The sequence below is a fragment of the Lytechinus variegatus genome, chromosome 10 (assembly GCF_018143015.1).
Source record: "Lytechinus variegatus isolate NC3 chromosome 10, Lvar_3.0, whole genome shotgun sequence".
Lineage (NCBI taxonomy): Eukaryota > Metazoa > Echinodermata > Echinoidea > Temnopleuroida > Toxopneustidae > Lytechinus > Lytechinus variegatus.
The window spans coordinates 6,137,744-6,160,137 of NC_054749.1; the positions used below are offsets into that span (position 1 = coordinate 6,137,744).

The following is a 22,394-nucleotide window of genomic DNA, read 5'->3' on the forward strand; positions in this document are numbered from 1 at the left end:
TTTAAAGTTGTGGTGTAAGTATGGATAGCCAATTGCTACATAAATCACCAACAGTAGAGATTAATAAATTACCAACAGTAGAGATATCAGATTTCAGCTCATTTGGCTCTCAAATCATTCATAATAGATGATTGTCTTCCTCATTGATGAATCAGGAAAGAGCAGAGATAACATAAGAAATATAATGCTTAATAAAAATTTTGACACTTTTGGCTTCCCATAATTTTAGCACAGAGTTAGACCATGGTCTAAGTTAAACCTGACTTAAGAATATGAAATAACAAGAGATGTACTTTAATCCAATTTCCAGGAATATCTCATTCTTCAAGCCAGGGTTGTGGGCATTGATGGTTTCATGATTGAGTGGGTAAGTTCTTGAAAAACAGCATGGATGGTTTCATTATTGAGTGGGTAAGTTCATGAAAAACAGCATGGATGGTTTCATTATTGAGTGAGTAAGTTGATGAAAAACAGCTCTCTAAATGTGTGCTGAACATACTATCTTAATAATTAAAGTAAAAGTAGCCAATTAAACTTAACATTTTTTTCATCAGAATCTAATAACGAAGTCATTGAATTTTAGAATTTAGCAATGTTTTGTGTGCTGAACATACTATCTGAACAAATAAAGTAAAATTAGCCAAGTAAACTAATATTTTTTCATAAGAATCTAATAACGAAATCATTGAATTTTAGAATTTCGCAATGTTTTGTGTGCTGAACATAATCTCTGAATAAATAAAGTAAAATTAGCCAAGTAAACTAATATTTTTTTCATCAGAATCTAATAACGAAGTCATTGAATTTTAGAATTTAGCAATGTTTTGTGTGCTGAACATACTCCCTGAATAAATAAAGTATAAAATTAGCCAAGTAAACTAATATTTTTTTTCATCAGAATCTAATAACGAAGTCATTGAATTTTAGAATTTAGCAATGTTTTGTGTGCTGAACATACTATCTGAACAAAAAAATAAAATTAGCCAAGTAAACTAATATTTTTTTTCATCAGAATCTAATAATGAAGTCATTGAATTTTAGAATTTAGCAATGTTTTGTGTGCTGAACATACTCTCTGAATAAATAAAGTAAAATTAGCCAAGTAAACTAATATTTTTTTCATCAGAATCTAATAATGAAATCATTGAATTTTAGAATTTAGCAATGTTTTGTGTGCTGAACATACTATCTGAACAAATAAAGTAAAATTAGCCAAGTAAACTAATATTTTTTTCATCAGAATCTAATAATGAAATCATTGAATTTTAGAATTTAGCAATGTTTTGTGTGCTGAACATACTATCTGAACAAATAAAGTAAAATTAGCCAAGTAAACTAATATTTTTTCATCAGAATCTAATAATGAAATCATTGAATTTTAGAATTTAGCAATGTTTTGTGTGCTGAACATACTATCTGAACAAATAAAGTAAAATTAGCCAAGTAAACTAATATTTTTTTCATCAGAATCTAATAATGAAATCATTGAATTTTAGAATTTAGCAATGTTTTGTGTGCTGAACATACTATCTGAACAAATAAAGTAAAATTAGCCAAGTAAACTAATATTTTTTTCATCAGAATCTAATAATGAAGTCATTGAATTTTAGAATTTAGCAATGTTTTGTGTGCTGAACATACTATCTGAACAAATAAAGTAAAATTAGCCAAGTAAACTAATATTTTTTTTCATCAGAATCTAATAATGAAGTCATTGAATTTTAGAATTTAGCAATGTTTTGTGTGCTGAACATACTATCTGAACAAATAAAGTAAAATTAGCCAAGTAAACTAATATTTTTTTCATCAGAATCTAATAATGAAATCATTGAATTTTAGAATTTAGCAATGTTTTGTGTGCTGAACATACTATCTGAACAAATAAAGTAAAATTAGCCAAGTAAACTAATATTTTTTTCATCAGAATCTAATAATGAAGTCATTGAATTTTAGAATTTAGCAATGTTTTGTGTGCTGAACATACTATCTGAACAAATAAAGTAAAATTAGCCAAGTAAACTAATATTTTTTTCATCAGAATCTAATAATGAAATCATTGAATTTTAAAATTTAGCAATGAATGATATGAGATATGTTGTGACAATGTTTTGTATATTGTGACAATGTTTTACTTATGTACCTTATGTATACTGTTTTTGATATTTTTATTGAGAGTGTAAATAACTTGAATTGAATTTTGTGAAAACAGTTATATGCACGTCATCATGAATATCCATTCGGTGGGCTGATGACGTCACATCACCTTTGCCCTTTTTCTATGTTTTTACTTGAGATCATAATTATTTCATATTTTCATTTGTGTGTGTATTAAAGACATGCATCCCTTACACTAGAATAAGTTGCAGCAATGAATAACATACATTAAATCAGATATCAATCTAGTTTTTTAGTTCTTGGGGAAAATTTTTGAATAAGACGTTTATTTAAAAAAAAAAGTTTAGGATATGAGACCAGTATATTCAGGACTTCAAACATACATACTTTTTCACCAAAATAATGCATATATTTGAAATGTGGTAAACTTCATTATCCCTTGATCAAAGTTTCAGTGTTACGTTGTTCTGATTTTCTTTATATGTTGAAATCATATCATTTACAGCCTGGAGTACTCTCACAGGGCTTGAACTAAGAATTCAAAGGCACAAGTCGTTCTTGAAAAGGGCACTTTAAAAAGAGAAGGCACTGCTCAATTTAAGGGGCATCCAAGACCATTAGAAAAGGGCATCTATCGGACACATAGAGTGTATTTCAGTAGGACACCAAAGCTGCAGGCAAAAGGGCACTTATTTTAGCACAAAGGCTATTTCTGAGGGTATCAGAAGCCATGACCTCGGATTAATTTAAGCCCTGCATTAATTATATTATTATGTGGTATTGACGTTTTCGTTTCCATTGTTATTTGTAATAGATAATTCAGATACAGTGTAAAAGAATTGTTGTAGAAGTTTCACAATAAGCCATTTTGTAATTGCGTATCTCATTTTGGAATTGATGGTGGGGGGGGGGGGGGTACTGCATGCATTTTGGTAGAGGAAAATAGTATATTTTTAGGTACATTTTTCTTTTTTGTTTTTGTGTGAAGGGATACCAGAATCATTCAAGTGATGAAGCTCTGAAGAGTTATCTCATCCTAGCCTAGAACCACACTCCTTTTAAACTTGCTGTAAATTGGTAGGTGTATATTTCTTTAGTAATCTTCTTTCAAGTTTAAAAATCTGAACATTATGGACTTATACTTTCAGTTGAATCTCTGATGAAATGAAAGATCACAATTTTTTTTGTGTGTCCTTTTTGGGGTATATACAAAGTGCTTCGCAGGTGTGAAATGGAATTAGAAAAAAAAATCTAACCAAGCAATAATCTTTTGTGTAGCACTTTGATACAATAATAAGACATATGATAGCAATACAGAAAGAGTGATATTTGCTAAATCTGATCTACATGTAATTCTGTATTTTTCACATTGATGGGTCTTGTATAATTATTTTTTTACATTGCCTCTGAAGACATTATTGAGAATAGAAAAATATGTCATTAACAAGATTTTTGAAATATAGATTGTTGAGATTATAAACTTTAAAGGGTGTTTGTGTTGTTAAAGCCTTAACCCGTCAATTGTATCAATTCATCAGTTAAATTCCTGATTTATGAAAACAAAATTTATGGACAGTGATTTCCCTATCAAAAATTGGCCTCTTCCTTTCCTGGGAACATATAATTCCATTTTAAACTTAACATAAAATAGAACAGCTGTATTGTCAGAGAAATTGTACACAGCAAAATAAGAATTCCATTTTGTGAAAGTATATTCAATGATTTTTTGCATGAAAAGTAAAGAACCAAATCAGATTTTCTGGGGGGTATTATTTTTTCCAACGAGACAAATATATTGTATTTTAGCATTTATAGGTACCAGACCCAAATAGCTTTCATGCTATTTTCTGGTTCCTATTATCTTGTAAACTGTTACATATTTTATTATGTCTTCTAGTGAAAATTGAATTGCACATGTTTTTAATATCAAACCAAGTTTATATCATTGAAAGAAATAATTTTATATATGATATTTCATATATAAAATACAAAAGAAACATAGAGTGTGGACAAAAATGCTTTTATCATGTGCATGATGCACCACCTATAATGTGTTAATACATGTAACTGTTTTATGATAACAAGCAAAACATTGAAATGTCATAATTTTCTCATTTTACTTTTGATTTGAAATCTTCCAGTGTTGATGCTTGATTTTTTTAGGTGGTCTGTCTATATGACAGATCACCTCTTAATTTCGTCAGAATTTTCTTTTTATTTTTTTTAATGATTTTTTGTCGCCAAGTTATCTCAAAATCGACTTGATCAATTTCATTGAATTTCATGTCATTTATAGGATCTGTCATGGACACGTCAAAATAAGCTTTTCGAGGTCATCACGTCATGATGACGTCATCTAGGCGCCATTTTGTAAAATCACATTATCAATTATCAAAAATCAATCAAATTAACATCACATTAACTTCAGGTCAAGGGTCATCAGGTCACGTCATCAAAGGTCACCTGGAGGTCACGACGCACGCGTACGCGCGCGTCAAAATTTCAAAATGCTCAAAATCACTTTTTGACCTAAGTAAAGTACGTTTCAGGTCATTGTAAGCATTTTAAAATTTTGACAAACACCGTTTTTTTTGCATGTTTGCATTGATAATAAAATTCTGAACAATTTGATACCTTGATCAACCTTCTACGACCATTAATGACGAAATTAACACCCGTTGAAGTTTGCAGCACGTGTGCGCGCGAGCTCTCACTATAGGCCATATATGGGCAAAAACATGCCTATTGAAAATTCACTGTAGCTCTTTAAATAGTCCGTTGACCCCCAATTTTTTTTCATATATCGATAGAGTATTAGTTGTAGATTTGATTTCATGTCACCATTGTCCCTCAATTTGATCATGACGTCATCAAAATGGCGTCTAAACTAAAAATTTCATTTTTTCAAAAATGACGTCATCAAATTTATGCAAATTTGGTTGTAACTTCTCGAATATATGTCGTTTTTCGCCCAGATTTCATTATGTTGTAGTTTAGAATGTACTCTTTCTGGATAGTTGACATGAATTTTCGTTTTTAGAAACGCATCATTGCGTAAAACAGCGATGAAAAGAGGCATGTCATTTTTCCTCATTTTGCGTGTAATCTCTATGGGACATGACTTTTTGTCAAAACTAGATTCGACATTCCTCTTTTTCGTGAGCTATATCTCCTTTTTTTCTTGTCGGTTTTCCCTGAGCTTTTAATATGTAGTAGCTGAGATTCTAAGCTTTCGGAGGTGTGCCCTCCATTTTTTGATCAGATGCCGGGATCATGCCCGTATTTCGCTTGCAAAATTGGACAGGTAATTCTCAAATTTGCCTATGTGTAAAGTCTATGGGAAATATGCTAGCTCAATCGGTTAGGCGTCAGACTTGCATCTCATTCAATCATGCGAGCAGGGGTTCGAGTCCGCGGGTGAACATGAATTTTTTTTTTTTTTCTTACTCTCGCGCATGATCAATTATAACAATTCTAATAATTGATAGCTAAAATAGTGCAAAATAAAACAGATTACAATTACTTTTTTTCGTATTATATCTAGCTAATCATATCCGTCCATCCGCTATCTGTTATAAATCTATCTATCCATATATATGTCTATCTGTCTATCTACCTACTTTGTATATGTATCTCTCTCTCTGTCTAATATAACATATCTATCTGTTTAGATATGTATATCTATCTATCGTTCTATATATCCATCAATCTATCTGCCTGTCTCTATCTATCTTTATATATGTATGTCTGTTTGGCTATCTATCTATATCAATCTATTTGTCTCTATCTATCTATCTATTTATCTATATGTCTGTCTGTCTGTCTATCTATGTTTTATTAATATAACCACCTATCATTTATCTCTCAATCGATCACTTGATCCATCCATCGCTCCATACATCACTCCATCCATCTATATATATATACCCGGTAATCATATATCTTGTATGTATCTGTTTGAAGATGTATGTCTGACGATTGTCATCACCACATCAATAATCACATTTAGCAATGGTCAAAACTTATTCTTAGGATGTCTACGATCAAGATTATCAATGTATCTAAACAATTTATTTCATACATTAGCCGACACTGAATGACAAATCATGACAGATGAGACCACCTAATTCGTCCGCATGACGAATTAAATTCTAGTTCTCTATTCATTCCATTCAACTTTTTGTTTGAGTTGACATGACCTTTGAACTAAAATCTTGCCTTTTATTTTCATTTTGAAACATTCAGGTGTGACCATTGGTTAACATCAGAGTTAACAAATAAGTCATCACAAGAGGTATGTACTAACGATGTAAGCTTTGATAAGATCAAGAAAAAGCAGGGGGTTGGAATACTCCTCAGAAAAAAAATGAGTGTTACCTGTACAGGCTGGATTTCCATAAACAGGCGAGTGTTTCATAAAGCTGTTCGTAAGATCTAAGAATGACTTTACGCATGACTGGTGAACTTTTTCTTGTGCTAAGTCATTCCCTATGTAATTGAGTTATGACCTAAGAACTTGTTCCAGTCCTGCGTAAAGTTGCTCATAACTTTACGAACAGGGGCCATTTGCAGAAAGAGTTGCAATCAATCGCATCTCTAAAAATCATGCGCAACTTGATTTTCAACCAGTCAACAGCGCACATCTGGGACTTGTGATTGATTTTTTTGACTTGCGTTTAAACGCAACTCTTTTTGCAACAGGCCCCAGCTTTATGAAACACCCACCAGGTAACTCTGCCCAAGTCTACCTTACATAAGTCGAACAATCGCCGAAGTCAAAGCAATTTTTTAGACCAGGGTCCCGTAACACAAAGGTTTATAGCGATTAATCTTACGCTTTATTTTCACGATTGATTGTACATCAAAGTCAATGAAATCAATCTGAGAAAAATGTTCTACAATCATTGCTAAGCTTTGTGTTATGTGCCCCAGAATATTCAAAACGTGTATTGTATATCTCTTCTAAATCGAATTTTCCCTAAGTCAAACAGATTTCTCTTATTATCCCAAGGGATTCGACCTAGGCAGATTTACCTGTAATTCTCAACACGATATCATATATCAGGGGAACTTTTTAGGAAAATTTGTTGTCTGACATGTTTTGGATATGTGACAACTTTCCTTTGTATTGAAAGGCTGAAAAGCTCTGTTACCATGGTGACCGTTGGATATTAAAGGTCCTGTGTCGGAAGTCACAACCACGTCTTTCCCGCAGGAATCCTGCAAGAGGTTTTTCATTCACAATCATCACAATCACCATAGACAAAACAAGGGGACTGCCGGAAAGCTGCAATAAAAAAAGACGGTCAGAGCAGTGGCACAGACTTATGACAAGTTGCCTAAAACCAGGACTTGTCAAATAAAACGCCTGACAATGCCTTCGATGAAACACTCCCCTGGTGTCAAATTAATAAGAATGTTGTCCTTATTCAGTGTAGAGACTAAAATATGCGCAGTAAATGGGTTATATTTACTACTTGTATGAGTCGTATCGAGCACTCTCTTTCACTTCATAATGCAAAATTGTGTACCATCACACGCATATCTATATGCTATTTATGTACCATCAGATTAATCACTGGTTTCATTCACACTTGTTAAACTACTTGCACCCAGACTATAATGATGAAATGGTATCCCCAAAAATGAATGATTATGAGTGCAAGGGATCATCATATCTTCCATTGAATGAAATAATCTTTCCATTACATGAATGAAAAAAAAAGAAATCATTATTTGTTTTATATCACATCCTTGTCATTTGGCATTTTTTGATTTGGATGCAAAAGTGTGTGCACCTGAGCGAGCGCAGTGTTTCGGATCCATAAATCTTAAGGTAATACATGCTGCTACACATAAGTGTTTTTACGGGTCGTGTTGGTGATCTTGGCAAGTATGCAATGGACAAAATGTGTGGATGCAATGGACAAAATGTGTTGATCCAAAATCGTACGATAAATGGATACCAAAATTACAGGAATGATGATGTCATTGCAAAATGGGCTGAATGATCTGTATCAAACAACCAATCAAATGACAAGGATCTACATGTATCTAGGTGTCATATACTATAATATGCCCTCGTGAATATTCAAATAAAGGGAAGTTTTGAACAGGTAAATAGACATTTTGTATGATCTTTGGTGCACAGGTGATTAATGTGTTTCATCATAATCTACAATACTTAATGGACACCCTCTACAGCTCACCTGTGGGGTTATATCACCACGGCAACCCGGTCATCTTCTTGTTCGGAGGAGGGTTAACGTCGAGGCAGTTTAGAGGTACCAACCATCAATGTACTGTACTTATCAAGAAGCCTGTATTGTTGGCTAAAACCTTTGTCGTATACTGATAGGTCTAGATGTAGATATTTTGGGTTTGTATCCAGTAGTCTAACACCATCATGGCTAACTCCACTTGGTCTACTGTAAATTTGGTCTAATAACTGTTTGGTTTATAATACTTTCTTGGTCTAACTACTCACCTGGACTAGCTGTCATTGGTCTTATACTCAGAGTCAATTTTTCACTTCATCTATTTTTTGCGCTCTGTTGAATGGAAATTTAGTTATTAAACAGTTCATTTAACCATGTAGACTACGGGGTTTTAAAACTCTTGGATATTAGATATAATTAGACACAAATGGTACAGGAGCTAAAAAGGTATTTAGATATAGGCAAACTGTTAGAGATTAATTAGTGGCAAATTACCGATAGATGGTGCTAGCTATATAGATATTAAATGTAGATTTTCCACATCTGGGCCCCGTCTTACAAAGAGTTACAATTGATCCAGTCAATCATAACTCTATGGAAATCTTTCAGCGTCATAATTTTTTCTACAGAAAATTTGCAATGTCCTTTGTAAACAAAGAGAAGCACAGTGAATTTTTGAGAAAACAATAAATGCATGAATATACATCAGTTAGAAAATATTTTGACCAAACATGCATAATAGATGTTGACATTGTTGGCCGTCCATAGTTGTGATTGATCGGATCAATCACAAAGCTTTGTGAGACAGGGCCCTGATGTGGCTGACATTAATAACTGGCAGTATGTGATAGGATTGTTGAGGTAAGCAATGATCTTAGCCATTATGGATCTTAAGCTTTTGAAAGTGAGTCAAGGCAACTCCCTGTTTGACATTTCTTCAAGTTTGTTCAATCAAATTGACTAATTATATTACAAATGGTTTGAACATGAATTAGTCTGCTGTGCAATCCCTTCACTCAAGTTAAGTGGTCTGAATGCACATTCTACAATGACTAGTGTACTGAAGGGCCTCTAGCTCTGATACAGCAAGATGATTATGTGCTTTTCTTGTGTGAACACCCAATTGTTGATTAGCTTCAATCATGGTCTATGCCTGCAGACTAAATGTGAAAAGCCAGAGCTTTAAGTTGAATATATGCAATCATACATTAATATGGTTGTTAACATTAAATGAACCATCTTCTAGTTAGTACAAAGTACCTATTAGATGTTGAAATATCAATATGACATTGATTTCTTTCCATATATGAGATTGATTGGATAAATTGCAGCTTATTGTAAAACAGGACCCATGTATACATAAATGCTAAGATAATTGTCAAAATTTGTGCTGGACTACACCATCATCAATCCTTTTTTAAGTGTCTCATTTCCCCTTTTATGTGTTTTTCATTATACATGCCTTCTTAATATGTTTATATTTCTTGCAGTCCTCCAGTCTATGCCTCTTAACCTACCACCCGGTGCAAAGCCTCCTCTATGGATCGGAAGCTTCTTGAATTTTGCTGCTACCCCAGGACTGTGGGAAGAGTGGGGTAGTCTATTGAACGGCACATTTGGCTGGTCCCCTCACGTAACGAGGCCCACTCCAGCAAATATGTCCGAGTGGGATTTCTATGGCACTGTGGATGATGCTGTTCAGTATCAGGTCAGTGGGTGATGTCAAGTCCGGTGTTGGCCTTGGTGTTGATGTTGGTGTTGAAATTTGAATTACTTCCCCTAGCTCCAGCGGCGTACCTAGGATTTTCCAAAAGGGGGGCAAATTTTTTAGGACTTTTTGTGGGTGATTTCAAGTTCAGTGTTGGCCTTGGTGTTGATGTTGGTGTTGAAATTTGAATTACTTCCCCTAGCTCCAGCGGCGTACCTAGGATTTTCCAAAAGGGGGGCAATTTTTTTGTGGGTGATTTCAAGTCTGCGGCGTACCTAGGATTTTCCAAAAGGGGGGCAAATTTTTTGAGGATTTTTTGTGGGTGATTTCAAGTCCGATGTTGGCCTTGGTGTTGATGTTGAAATTTGAATTACTTCCCCTAGCTCCAGCGGCGTACCTAGGATTTTCCAAAAGGGGGGCAAATTTTTGAGGATTTTTTGTGGGTGATTTCAAGTCCGGTGTTGGCCTTGGTGTTGATGTTGGTGTTGAAATTTGAATTACTTCCCCTAGCTCCAGCGGCGTACCTAGGATTTTCCAAAAGGGGGGCAAATTTTTGAGGATTTTTTGTGGGTGATTTCAAGTTCGGTGTTGGCCTTGGTGTTGAAATTTGAATTACTTCCCCTAGCTCCAGCGTACCTAGGATTTTCCAAAAGGGGGGCAAATTTTTGAGGATTTTTTGTGGGTGATTTCAAGTCCGGTGTTGGCCTTGGTGTTGATGTTGGTGTTGAAATTTGAATTACTTCCCCTAGCTCCAGCGGCGTACCTAGGATTTTCCAAAAGGGGGGCAAATTTTTGAGGATTTTTTGTGGGTGATTTCAAGTTCGGTGTTGGCCTTGGTGTTGAAATTTGAATTACTTCCCCTAGCTCCAGCGGCGTACCTAGGATTTTCCAAAAGGGGGGCAAATTTTTGAGGATTTTTTGTGGGTGATTTCAAGTCCGGTGTTGGCCTTGGTGTTGATGTTGGTGTTGAAATTTGAATTACTTCCCCTAGCTCCAGCGGCATACCTAGGATTTTCCAAAAGGGGGGCAAATTTTTGAGGATTTTTTGTGGGTGATTTCAAGTTCAGTGTTGGCCTTGGTGTTGATGTTGGTGTTGAAATTTGAATTACTTCCCCTAGCTCCAGCGGCGTACCTAGGATTTTCCAAAAGGGGGGCAAATTTTTGAGGATTTTTTGTGGGTGATTTCAAGTTCAGTGTTGGCCTTGGTGTTGATGTTGGTGTTGAAATTTGAATTACTTCCCCTAGCTCCAGCGGCGTACCTAGGATTTTCCAAAAGGGGGGCAAATTTTTGAGGATTTTTTGTGGGTGATTTCAAGTCCGGTTTGGCCTTGGTGTTGATGTTGGTGTTAAAATTTGAATTGCTTCCCCTAGCTAGCTCCAGCGGCGTACCTAGGATTTTCCAAAAGGGGGGCAAATTTTTTTTGGGTGATTTCAAGTCCGGTGTTGGCCTTGGTGTTGATGTTGGTGTTGAAATTTGAATTACTTCCCCTAGCTCCAGCGGCGTACCTAGGATTTTCCAAAAGGGGGGCAAATTTTTGAGGATTTTTTGTGGGTGATTTCAAGTTCGGTGTTGGCCTTGGTGTTGAAATTTGAATTACTTCCCCTAGCTCCAGCGGCGTACCTAGGATTTTCCAAAAGGGGGGCAAATTTTTGAGGATTTTTTGTGGGTGATTTCAAGTTCGGTGTTGGCCTTGGTGTTGAAATTTGAATTACTTCCCCTAGCTCCAGCGGCGTACCTAGGATTTTCCAAAAGGGGGGCAAATTTTTTGAGGATTTTTTTGTGGGTGATTTCAAGTTCGGTGTTGGCCTTGGTGTTGAAATTTGAATTACTTCCCCTAGCTCCAGCGGCGTACCTAGGATTTTCCAAAAGGGGGGCAAATTTTTTGAGGATTTTTTGTGGGTGATTTCAAGTTCGGTGTTGGCCTTGGTGTTGAAATTTGAATTACTTCCCCTAGCTCCAGCGGCGTACCTAGGATTTTCCAAAAGGGGGGCAAATTTTTGAGGATTTTTTGTGGGTGATTTCAAGTCCGGTGTTGGCCTTGGTGTTGATGTTGGTGTTGAAATTTGAATTGCTTCCCCTAGCTAGCTCCAGCGGCGTACCTAGGATTTTCCAAAAGGGGGGCAAATTTTTTGTGGGTGATTTCAAGTCCGGTGTTGGCCTTGGTGTTGATGTTGGTGTTGAAATTTGAATTACTTCCCCTAGCTCCAGCGGCGTACCTAGGATTTTCCAAAAGGGGGGCAAATTTTTTGAGGATTTTTTGTGGGTGATTTCAAGTTCGGTGTTGGCCTTGGTGTTGAAATTTGAATTACTTCCCCTAGCTCCAGCGGCGTACCTAGGATTTTCCAAAAGGGGGGCAAATTTTTGAGGATTTTTTGTGGGTGATTTCAAGTCCGGTGTTGGCCTTGGTGTTGATGTTGGTGTTGAAATTTGAATTACTTCCCCTAGCTCCAGCGGCGTACCTAGGATTTTCCAAAAGGGGGGCAAATTTTTGAGGATTTTTTGTGGGTGATTTCAAGTTCAGTGTTGGCCTTGGTGTTGATGTTGGTGTTGAAATTTGAATTACTTCCCCTAGCTCCAGCGGCGTACCTAGGATTTTCCAAAAGGGGGGCAAATTTTTTGAGGATTTTTTGTGGGTGATTTCAAGTTCAGTGTTGGCCTTGGTGTTGATGTTGGTGTTGAAATTTGAATTACTTCCCCTAGCTCCAGCGGCGTACCTAGGATTTTCCAAAAGGGGGGCAAATTTTTGAGGATTTTTTGTGGGTGATTTCAAGTCCAGTGTTGGCCTTGGTGTTGATGTTGGTGTTGAAATTTGAATTACTTCCCCTAGCTCCGGCACGTACCTAGGATTTTCCAAAAGGGGGGCAAATTTTGAGGATTTTTTGTGGGTGATTTCAAGTCCGGTGTTGGCCTTGGTGTTGATGTTGGTGTTGAAATTTGAATTACTTCCCCTAGCTCCAGCGGCGTACCTAGGATTTTCCAAAAGGGGGGCAAATTTTTGAGGATTTTTTGTGGGTGATTTCAAGTTCAGTGTTGGCCTTGGTGTTGATGTTGGTGTTGAAATTTGAATTACTTCCCCTAGCTCCAGCGGCGTACCTAGGATTTTCCAAAAGGGGGGCAAATTTTTGAGGATTTTTGGTGGGTGATTTCAAGACCGGTTTGGCCTTGGTGTTGATGTTGGTGTTGAAATTTAAATTACTTCCCCTAGCTCCAGCGGCGTACCTAGGATTTTCCAAAAGGGGGGCAAATTTTTTGTGGGTGATTTCAAGTCCGGTGTTGGCCTTGGTGTTGATGTTGGTGTTGAAATTTGAATTGCTTCCCCTAGCTCCAGCGGCCTACCTAGGATTTTCCAAAAGGGGGGCAAATTTTTTTGAGGATTTTTCATCTGCGAAAAAATTTGACAAGCAAAAAAAAGGTCATCAACCACAAATAAAGGACTTCATACCAGACAAAAAATATACAAGCAAATAAAAAAAATTAAAAAAAAGGTCTTCAAGTTCAAAAGAGGAGGCACACGTCCCCTGGATCAGTTGTGACTCGTCAGGGCAGTCTGCCCCCCCCCCCAGGTATGCTATTGCCTAGCTCCAAAGCTTATTCAGAGTTTGTAAAACTGATCCAGATCGTATTATTGACGTCTCAACAACTAGTGAGTGACTTTTCAGGAACATCTTCATTTTATGTTTGGTGTTATAATCGTGTAAAATTGACCTAACACCAACACCGAAAGGTCAACACTGAACTTGAAATCACCCCCAGGGTAATATGCAAAGAAATTTCTCCCAAGTGAAATAAATATCTCTGTTTCCAAGAGATTACTTGGATTGAGTCACCTGGGTCCCGTCTTAATCCATCATCAGTGACAGTGTCATAATTTTTTCTATAGGAAATTTGCACAATGTTCTTTGTAAACAAAGAGAAGCACAGTGAATTTTCAAGAAGACAATGAATGCATGAATATATATCATAGTTAGAAAATATTTTGAACAAACATGAATAATACATTTTGACATTGCTGGCCATCTATAGTTGCGATTGATTGGATCACTCATGACTCTTTGTAAGACAGGGCCCTATATTTTACGCATGTTCTTAAGGAAACAGTTCTTAAGGAAACACTGGATGCAACTCATTTGATCTTTTACATGACAAATCCAACAAAGTGCACACAAAATACACAGAAAATATGTAATTTAGTGCTCGAGCATTTTTGAAGTTGAATAGAGTCTGAACATTCCTGGGGGCCGTTTCATAAAGCTGTTCGTGAGTTGAGAGCAACTTTAAGACAACTCGTCAACCTATCTTACGCGCTAAACCATCGCCAATGAATTTACCATTTGCCACTAGAAAGGATCACCAGTCGTTCTTAAAGTCGCTCTTAACTTACGCTTTATGAAACACCCACCAGAACTGTATTTCTGCATATGAACGACATCATTTTATGAGGTTTTTTTTACCTAGTATTTGTAGTGAAAGTGGATGTTGGGTTATCCTGGGTCCTTAATTCTTTTTTCTCTCTCTCCTTGTGAAAAAGAAATATGCTTGTAGTAGCAAATTATTTATGAATTAAAGAATTGCATTTAGTTGAGGAAGAGGGGATATATATTTTCAATTCCTTTTATTGTGTGTAAACTTCCTCATATTCCTTGGATTACAGGCGCATGCTTACCATTCCCAGCCATGCAGAGTATATTTTCCTCCTTGAACTTCTGTTCATAACCGGGGATTCCAACTTTACAATTGATTTGCTATCTGTTTTTTATCCATTTTCAGAGAAATGTCTCCCAATTTGGAGATGGCTGTTTACATGGAGGTCAGTGTGTGCTGTGGTGTGGGTCTGCATCTCCTGGTTTCGACAATAGAGGGTGTGCTGCTTGGGGTGATGAACTACGATACCTGCCTCGGCTTGATTTGAACGACCATTCCAGGTTGGTACTTGACATGATACTAGTTTCTGATTATGTCTAGTGTACCATTTTGTGTAAAGGTATTATGTATTTTGTGATGTTTTTGCAGGCTGTTCACATGTATTGTGTAAACATTACAACAACAATGTTGAATTCTTGCTACAGAGATAATGTTATCTATTGTTTTATCACTTATCATGTACTCTTTTAAGAATGTAATTTGTAACTGCTGGTTTTAAGATCTTTTTTGAAAAAATACCACATTATTAGTTTCATGTAAGCTACGTAAGTTTGTACCATATGGTCAAATTCATTTGTACACTGTACTTTCATGCTTTGAAATAGTTTATCGGAAATGATTACAAATCAAGAAGTTTGCCATCACAGAAGTTTGCTATCACGACAGTTTGCAATCAAAGCATTTTAGTATAAATGTAATGTCATTAGTAGTCCAATGTTTTTGAATCCATGTTGGTTCGTGTGCAATGGGGGTGCCGGCCAGATTCACCCCACATTTGTTGCAACCACCCCTACCCCCTCCCTCCACTTAAATGCTTCAGTGCATTCTCCATCCTCAAACCAACCCTCCTACTCTCCTGCACTTAAATTGTAAAGGTAGAGTAAACTTATTAGAATTCAAGGCAAAAATTAAACACTGCAATGTAAATCTCTAGTGTTGGTTGCATTATATAAAATGCCAGCTCTCTTTTTTTAGTAGAAAGCTCCAACTTTTTAATAAATTCAGAGGATTTTTTTTCATCAACAATTGGTGTCTGACAAGTTGTCATAACTGACAACACTACTGTGAGTCATATAATCAGTTGATAAACATTTGAAACATCAAAGAAATATGAAATGATAAACTATTCTATAATGTATACCTCCCTCATGTGAGCATTTACAAGAATTTCAAACATAAATTTTATTAGTCTTTTTGATTTATGTATTTCTTAAAATTCTCCATCCTAGATCCACGTATGATGCGCAGTGGGAGTATCACATCAGTAGTAAAACATCGGCAGAGTTCATCATTATACCAACCATGAACGACTTCCCTGGTACGTATCCTTTCAATGCCCTGTCTTACAAAGAGTTACGATTGATCCAATCAATCGCAACTATGGACGGCCAGCAACGTCAACGTGTATTATTCACGTTTGTTCCAAATATTTTCTAACTATGATGTATATTCATGCATTCATTGTTTTCTTGAAAATTCACTGTGCTTCTCTTTGTTTACAAAGGACATTGTGCCAATCTCCTATTGTAAAAAATTATGGCACTGATGGATTTCCATAGAGTTACGATTGATCAGATCAATTGTAACCCTTTGTAAGATGGGGCCCAGAACTTGACTCTGAATTCTTATTTACCATTTGGATAGGCTAGTTATTCACAAAAAATGCAAATATTTTCAGCTTTTTTTCAAGAAAGATTGTAATTTTTTTAAGACTACTGATATATTTCATGGCGATAACATCAATTATTGTTCATTTTTCATGGGCAGAGGCTACTCCAATCATTGATGTGAATTCATCTGTATCAAGCCTGCATAGTACATTGATATATGCCAGTCAATGGAAGAAAGCCACCTACGATCCTAGAGGACTTGTACTATGCCCTGCATGGTATCGGTTGTACAAAGAGATGCAGTTTTATAACAGGACACCAGGGATTAATGGTGAGTGCAATGTTTCGTGCAGAAGTACATATTGATATTTCCCAGTTCAGGGGTCCGTCTCGTAGAACTAGTTTGATAACTGCCCTGGAACCCCTTTTTTTTCAGTCGCCATGATGATTATCATGGTAACCTAGTTACCATAATTCATAACAGCTTAAGTTTGTTACCATGATTCTTAAAGCATAGCCTAAGTTCTTTTTATAGAATGTGGCCCAGGTCTTTTTAAGGACAAGTCCACCCCAACATAAAGTTGATTTGAATAAAAAGAGAAAAATCCAACAAGGATAACACTGAAAATTTCATCAAAATTGGATGTAAAATAAGAAAGTTATGACATTTTAAAGTTTCGCTTAATTTCACAAAACAGTTAATGCACATCCTGGCTGGTATGCAAATTAGGAGACTATGACATCATCCACTCACTATTTCTTTTGTGTTTTATTATGTGAAATATGAAATATTCGAATTTTCTCCCCATTGTCAAGTGATACGATTATTTCCTCCCTAAACATTTGGAATTAGCATTGATTAATACTATATGGTTCAGTCAAGTTGGTCCTTATTGTCAAAATCTATAAAAAATGAAATATTGTATGATTCAAGCAATTAAATACAAAAGAAATAGTGAGTGATGGACATCATCTCACCTAGTTGTGCATATAACTGTTTTGTGAAAAATAAGCGAAACTTTAAAATGTCATAACTTTCTTATTTTACATCCAATTTTGATGAAATTTTCAGCACTATATTATTTTTTAAATCTATCTATTCAAGTCAGCATTTTTCTGGGGTGGACTTGATCTTTAATACCAAAGCGACCAAAAAAAACTTTCCTCTTTGATATGGAATATGGTCAAATCTAATATTGAAGGTCAACTTTAATTAGAATCTAGTGTAATTGTAATTTTGAAATGCATTGCATTGCATGGCCTATCTGGCCAAGTTTTACTAAATGCAATCAATGGACGAGGCTTAAGGACCTGTCACATCGTTCCGTGCAAGCCTTGCTTGTGACTATTTGTTACCCGCAGGTCACCCGTAGGTCGCTACATTGACAGTATCTCACAAGTCTGATTTGCATGCAGAAAACTTTTGAACATGCTCAAAAATTTGGTTGTGGGCAATAATTTTTTTTAAATCTTGGGTTAAATGATATCTAAGAACTTGAATTAATTCATTTTAAGATGAATCAAGTAACTATTATTTTTTTATTATTTCTTTCAGTAAAAACTATTGAGGATTCACTTCAAGCTGCCAAATTGGCAATAAGCCAGGGAACACAATCCTCACTGTCTAAAGCTTCCATTCTGATTCAAAATGCAAAGTAAGTGTTGGGATTTTTTAATTTTATTCCTTCCATCACAAGGGGCCTTGGAACAGTTTTGAAAGTAGAGGGGGGGGGGGTTCTTCAAATAAATCATATTTGCAAAGTCCCTATTCATACAAATATGACTTAAGTTTTGCTTCCAAAAATTTTACAAATGACATAATTCTTCAGATTATGTCACGTTAATTTGAAATAATATAAAGGATCAAGTAAAATTTGCCTTAAATATAAAGAACATCAACTAAAGGACAAATGATTAGTGAATTATATTAATTATAGGTTAGTATTAACAAATTTATATACCTAAATGCTTTTTTGATGTTTATGATGCATTTATTATAATTCATCATTTTTTTCTACCCATCAGGCACCAATATCAATACTTTTTGTTTTTAACCTACCAATATTCTACACAGAGATCTCCTTGTGTCGCTGCTCCAATCAAACATCACATCAGAAGACATCCTGGTACCGGTGCCAAGCTCCACCATGTCATTCTCCCTTCCACCTGTGATAGAGAATGGATCATATATCATCAACGAAACCAGTCAAATTTACCTTCACATGGGTGAGGAGACAGCATCAAGATTAAGGCTAAACAACTTCAAGGTAAAAACCTGTTGTTGTTTTGTTGTATACATTTAACTGCATTCATTCTAAAAATAACATCAGTGCTTTTCAACTTTTTTTCACCAAAATTTTAATCTAAAAAAAAAAGTTATACCCTTTGGTCATTATGTTCTCACTTGAAATGCTTGGCGCGTGAAAGCTGCTTGAGCTACAGCCAGGGTAATTATATCCAAGTCCCTTGGAAGTGCAAAGAGACGTTATTCAAGTGTGTTGCGCTATACATGAACTATTATTATCATTATTATCTTTTCTTGGTGTTTATATGACCTTTTTTTTCTCTCTCTCTCCTTTTTTGTGTTGAACATAGCAAAAACCAAAGGTGAAATAAGCAATGGGGAAAAGATAAAAGCTTGCTTAGGCATGGAACCAGCTTTCTGACAAGACCATTTATTTATGACATGTATATTAGAAATAATTATGTGCCTTGGAAAGGAGTATTTGTAGACAAAGGGCACTATATAAATGCCTATTGTTATTGATTATATTACTTCACTTCTTTCAGCACTTTAAACTTAAATTGTTCATTCCCATCTTTGCTCTTGTGTCTCCAGGGCTTGCTTAGGTTTCAATACCAGCCACTTTTACCAGGCCTAAGCTACATGAGAGTGAAGTCCTCCAGTGTGACACACAAATCAAACCCAGCTCATGAGTATACATTCTACTCCAAGGGACTGGGGAAGGAGGCTTGGCGCGTCAAGCACACAGTGAAGCTAGATAGATCTGAAGTGTGCAAGATACATGTTAATGGAACTACCAGCCGTGAGTATGATTCAGGGGCAGCGCTGCAGGGGGATAGCTCCCTCCCCCACCCTTCACCCCAGAAGGGGGGGGGGCTACAAATAGTGTGAAAAGGGGATGTGTGTCATGTAACTCTACTGCATTGCCATTGTCTCGAGACCCCCCCCCAAAAAAAAAAAAAAAAAAACCTTATGCTGGCCATGGTACAATTACATGGCCACCACAAACTGGTGTCAACTGTCAACTGAATTTGCTTGAATTCATTTATCATTTGAAACTTTCAAAAGAAAAAAAAAGAAAGCTATAAAAGGTCAATTGATTTGAATATGTATCAAATATATTTTAGGGTTCTACATGAAAATTGTTAACCATAATTTTTCAAGAATGTGACCCAAGTATTTTTAATGTTTCTTAACTATTTTCTCTAAGGGGCCCCACTATATTTCTATCAATCTGTATATATATTGTGACGGAACCGCTGGGCGGCGGCGTGGGTTCGGTCCGCCGGCAGCTCGCTCTTGTCAGGATGCCTGCCGCCGGCGGGTGTGTCGCCACGTCGATTTCCAAACTCTAAGTCGTGGATCCGTTTGGCAGAGATATACTGCCGCAGTTGACACTTGCACACGCCTCGATCCTGTCAGTACCACCACCAGGCAACCTCCAGACGGCTACACTCTTTGTTATCAGCTCCAAAAGCTCACCCGACCATATGCATCTGATTCCTGTAGTTAAGCTCCTACGACCATATGCATCTGATTCCTGTAATTAAGCTCTCTCGACCATAGGTATGGGTTTCTCTGTAGTTAAACTCCTACGACCATACCCATGGACTAATTTCATCCGTCGTCTGCTTACGACCAGCTACTACGTCTGTTCAGTACAGCAACCACGTCTGCTCCGTACTGCAACCACGTCTGAATTCCGTACTGCAACCACGTCTGTTCAGTACACGACCACGTCTGATACCGTACTGCAACAACGTCTGTTCAGTACTGCAACCACGTCTGTTCAGTACCACGACCACGTCTGAGTCCGTACTGCAACCACCGACATCTGTTCAGTACTGCAACCACGTCTGTTCAGTACCACGACCACGTCTGAGTCCGTACTGCAACCACTGACATCTGTTCAGTACTGCAACCACGTCTGTTCAGTACCACGACCACGTCTGAGTCCGTACTGCAACCACTGACATCTGTTCAGTACTGCAACCAAGCACGTCTGATTCCGTACTGCAACCACGTCTGTTCAGTACCGCAACCACGTCTGTTACCGTACTGCAACCAGGAACCTCTGTTCAGTACCGGAAACTACGTCTGGTTCTTCGACCATATGTATGGGTCCTTCTGCAGTCAGGTTCCCACGACCACACCCATTGGCTCTGCTCTACTTGTAGTTTTCCCGTTGTCTGCTCCGGACCTCCGACCGTCTGCTTCCAGACCAGCAACCATCCGCTTCAGACCAACCCGTCTGCTCCGGACCACCAGCCGTCTGCTCCAGACTCCGAACCGTCCGCCTCCAGACCAACCAGACTACCAAAAGAGCAAGCCCTGGTATAGTCTCTTGCTGGCGTGCAAAAGACCCAACATACAAGGAAATCTAACCACAGTCGTCGCCTAGAATTCTAGGTTTCCCCGTGGAAAGACATGCGAACGATCATATAAATCATTTCGATCGCATCCACCAACTTTATTTATTGGATAGCGAATCCAAATCGATCTGCATACTTTACGTGCAATGCACCCCGTGGGCGCCGTATTTCAACAGATCATCGGCAAAGCCTCACGAGTGCACTAACTTACTGTACTTATCCATTAATTATACAATATCTGTTATAGTTAACCTCTGTTACAATCTTAAAACAGCTATAACTTTGGTCTCCGAAACCGGATATGCATGAATGACATATCAAATTAAAGCATTTATTTAGATCAAGCTAGTGATAACCATAATAATCAGTTAAACATCTCCAGGAAATTGTTATTCCACAAAAACGGTTCAAAACATGCATAAGTTTCAATGTCTTATCTACGTCGTTATTACTGTAGAAACATGCATGTAATATCGCCAGCTACGACAAAATCATTATAAATCAACCAAAAATAATTTCCTAACACGAAATAAAACCCATTTCGTGACACAACTCCCTTATTTTTCAAAGCTCGGCCCCCGAGCGTCATTTAACAACATCAGACACTGTAGCACGAAAAGATAATTCTGGAACAATGCGGCATGAAAAATAATGTCCAAAGTACACGGTGACATGCCTTCTTATAGTGTCCTTGTATTAACAAAACAACATAATAAAGAACACGATAGGGATACTGTTCAAGACGACTTTTTTTTCTTGAGTTCCTCCGTCATTCTAACAGTTCTCCTTCCTTAGTGATGTAACGCTCTGTGGTACGAACAAAGCTAGGTGACATCTGGTGGAATCTGGAATGTGTCGGTTGACTTGTTCAGGGTCACCTTCTCTTCTGATCCGCCAGTTCTCATTGCCTGGATTCTCTGGCGGGGGTTGTCAGTCTGCGTCTCAGCATTCCTACCGCTGCACTCTATCCAGTCCCTGGTAGACGAAATCTCCGACACCAGTTTCCTAAAAGCGTATCTCTCATCATAGTCCAGGTCCTCTGGTTCAGGGGTAGAATTCCGACCATGCCATGGAGATACTTCTGGTCGGTCAGGTTGAGGAGACTTTGGACAACCTGGAACGGATGATTTAGGTATGTCTTTCTCTGGTGTCCTGGACTTCCGTCTTGGTGATCGGGAACGGGAATGACGAACCGAACTAGAACATTCTGACCGACGTGGTGAGCGAAAGTCAGAGCGATGTTGTGACCTCATCAGAGATCGGCTCAGTCGCGGTTCCTTATCTTCCCGGTCCGGTGGCACAGGGTCTATTCGAAGAAGACGGCATGTAGAATCTTCCTTCAGTTCTAAGGCATCCCAATATTCCAGTAGATGTCTAGAAGCCATGGAACACGTGCATGCTTCGTCTTGATTAGGCCTGTTGCTAAGTTTCTTGGCCGTGTAGACAGGACGTATGTCCTTGTCTTCTTCTTGCCAGTCAGCTTT

General features: G+C 37.2%; 1 pseudogene; it reads left to right on the plus strand.

Annotated features, from left to right (window-relative positions):
* LOC121422322 overlaps positions 1-22,394 on the plus strand; it is a 31,981-nt pseudogene that overhangs the window by 2,713 nt on the left and 6,874 nt on the right.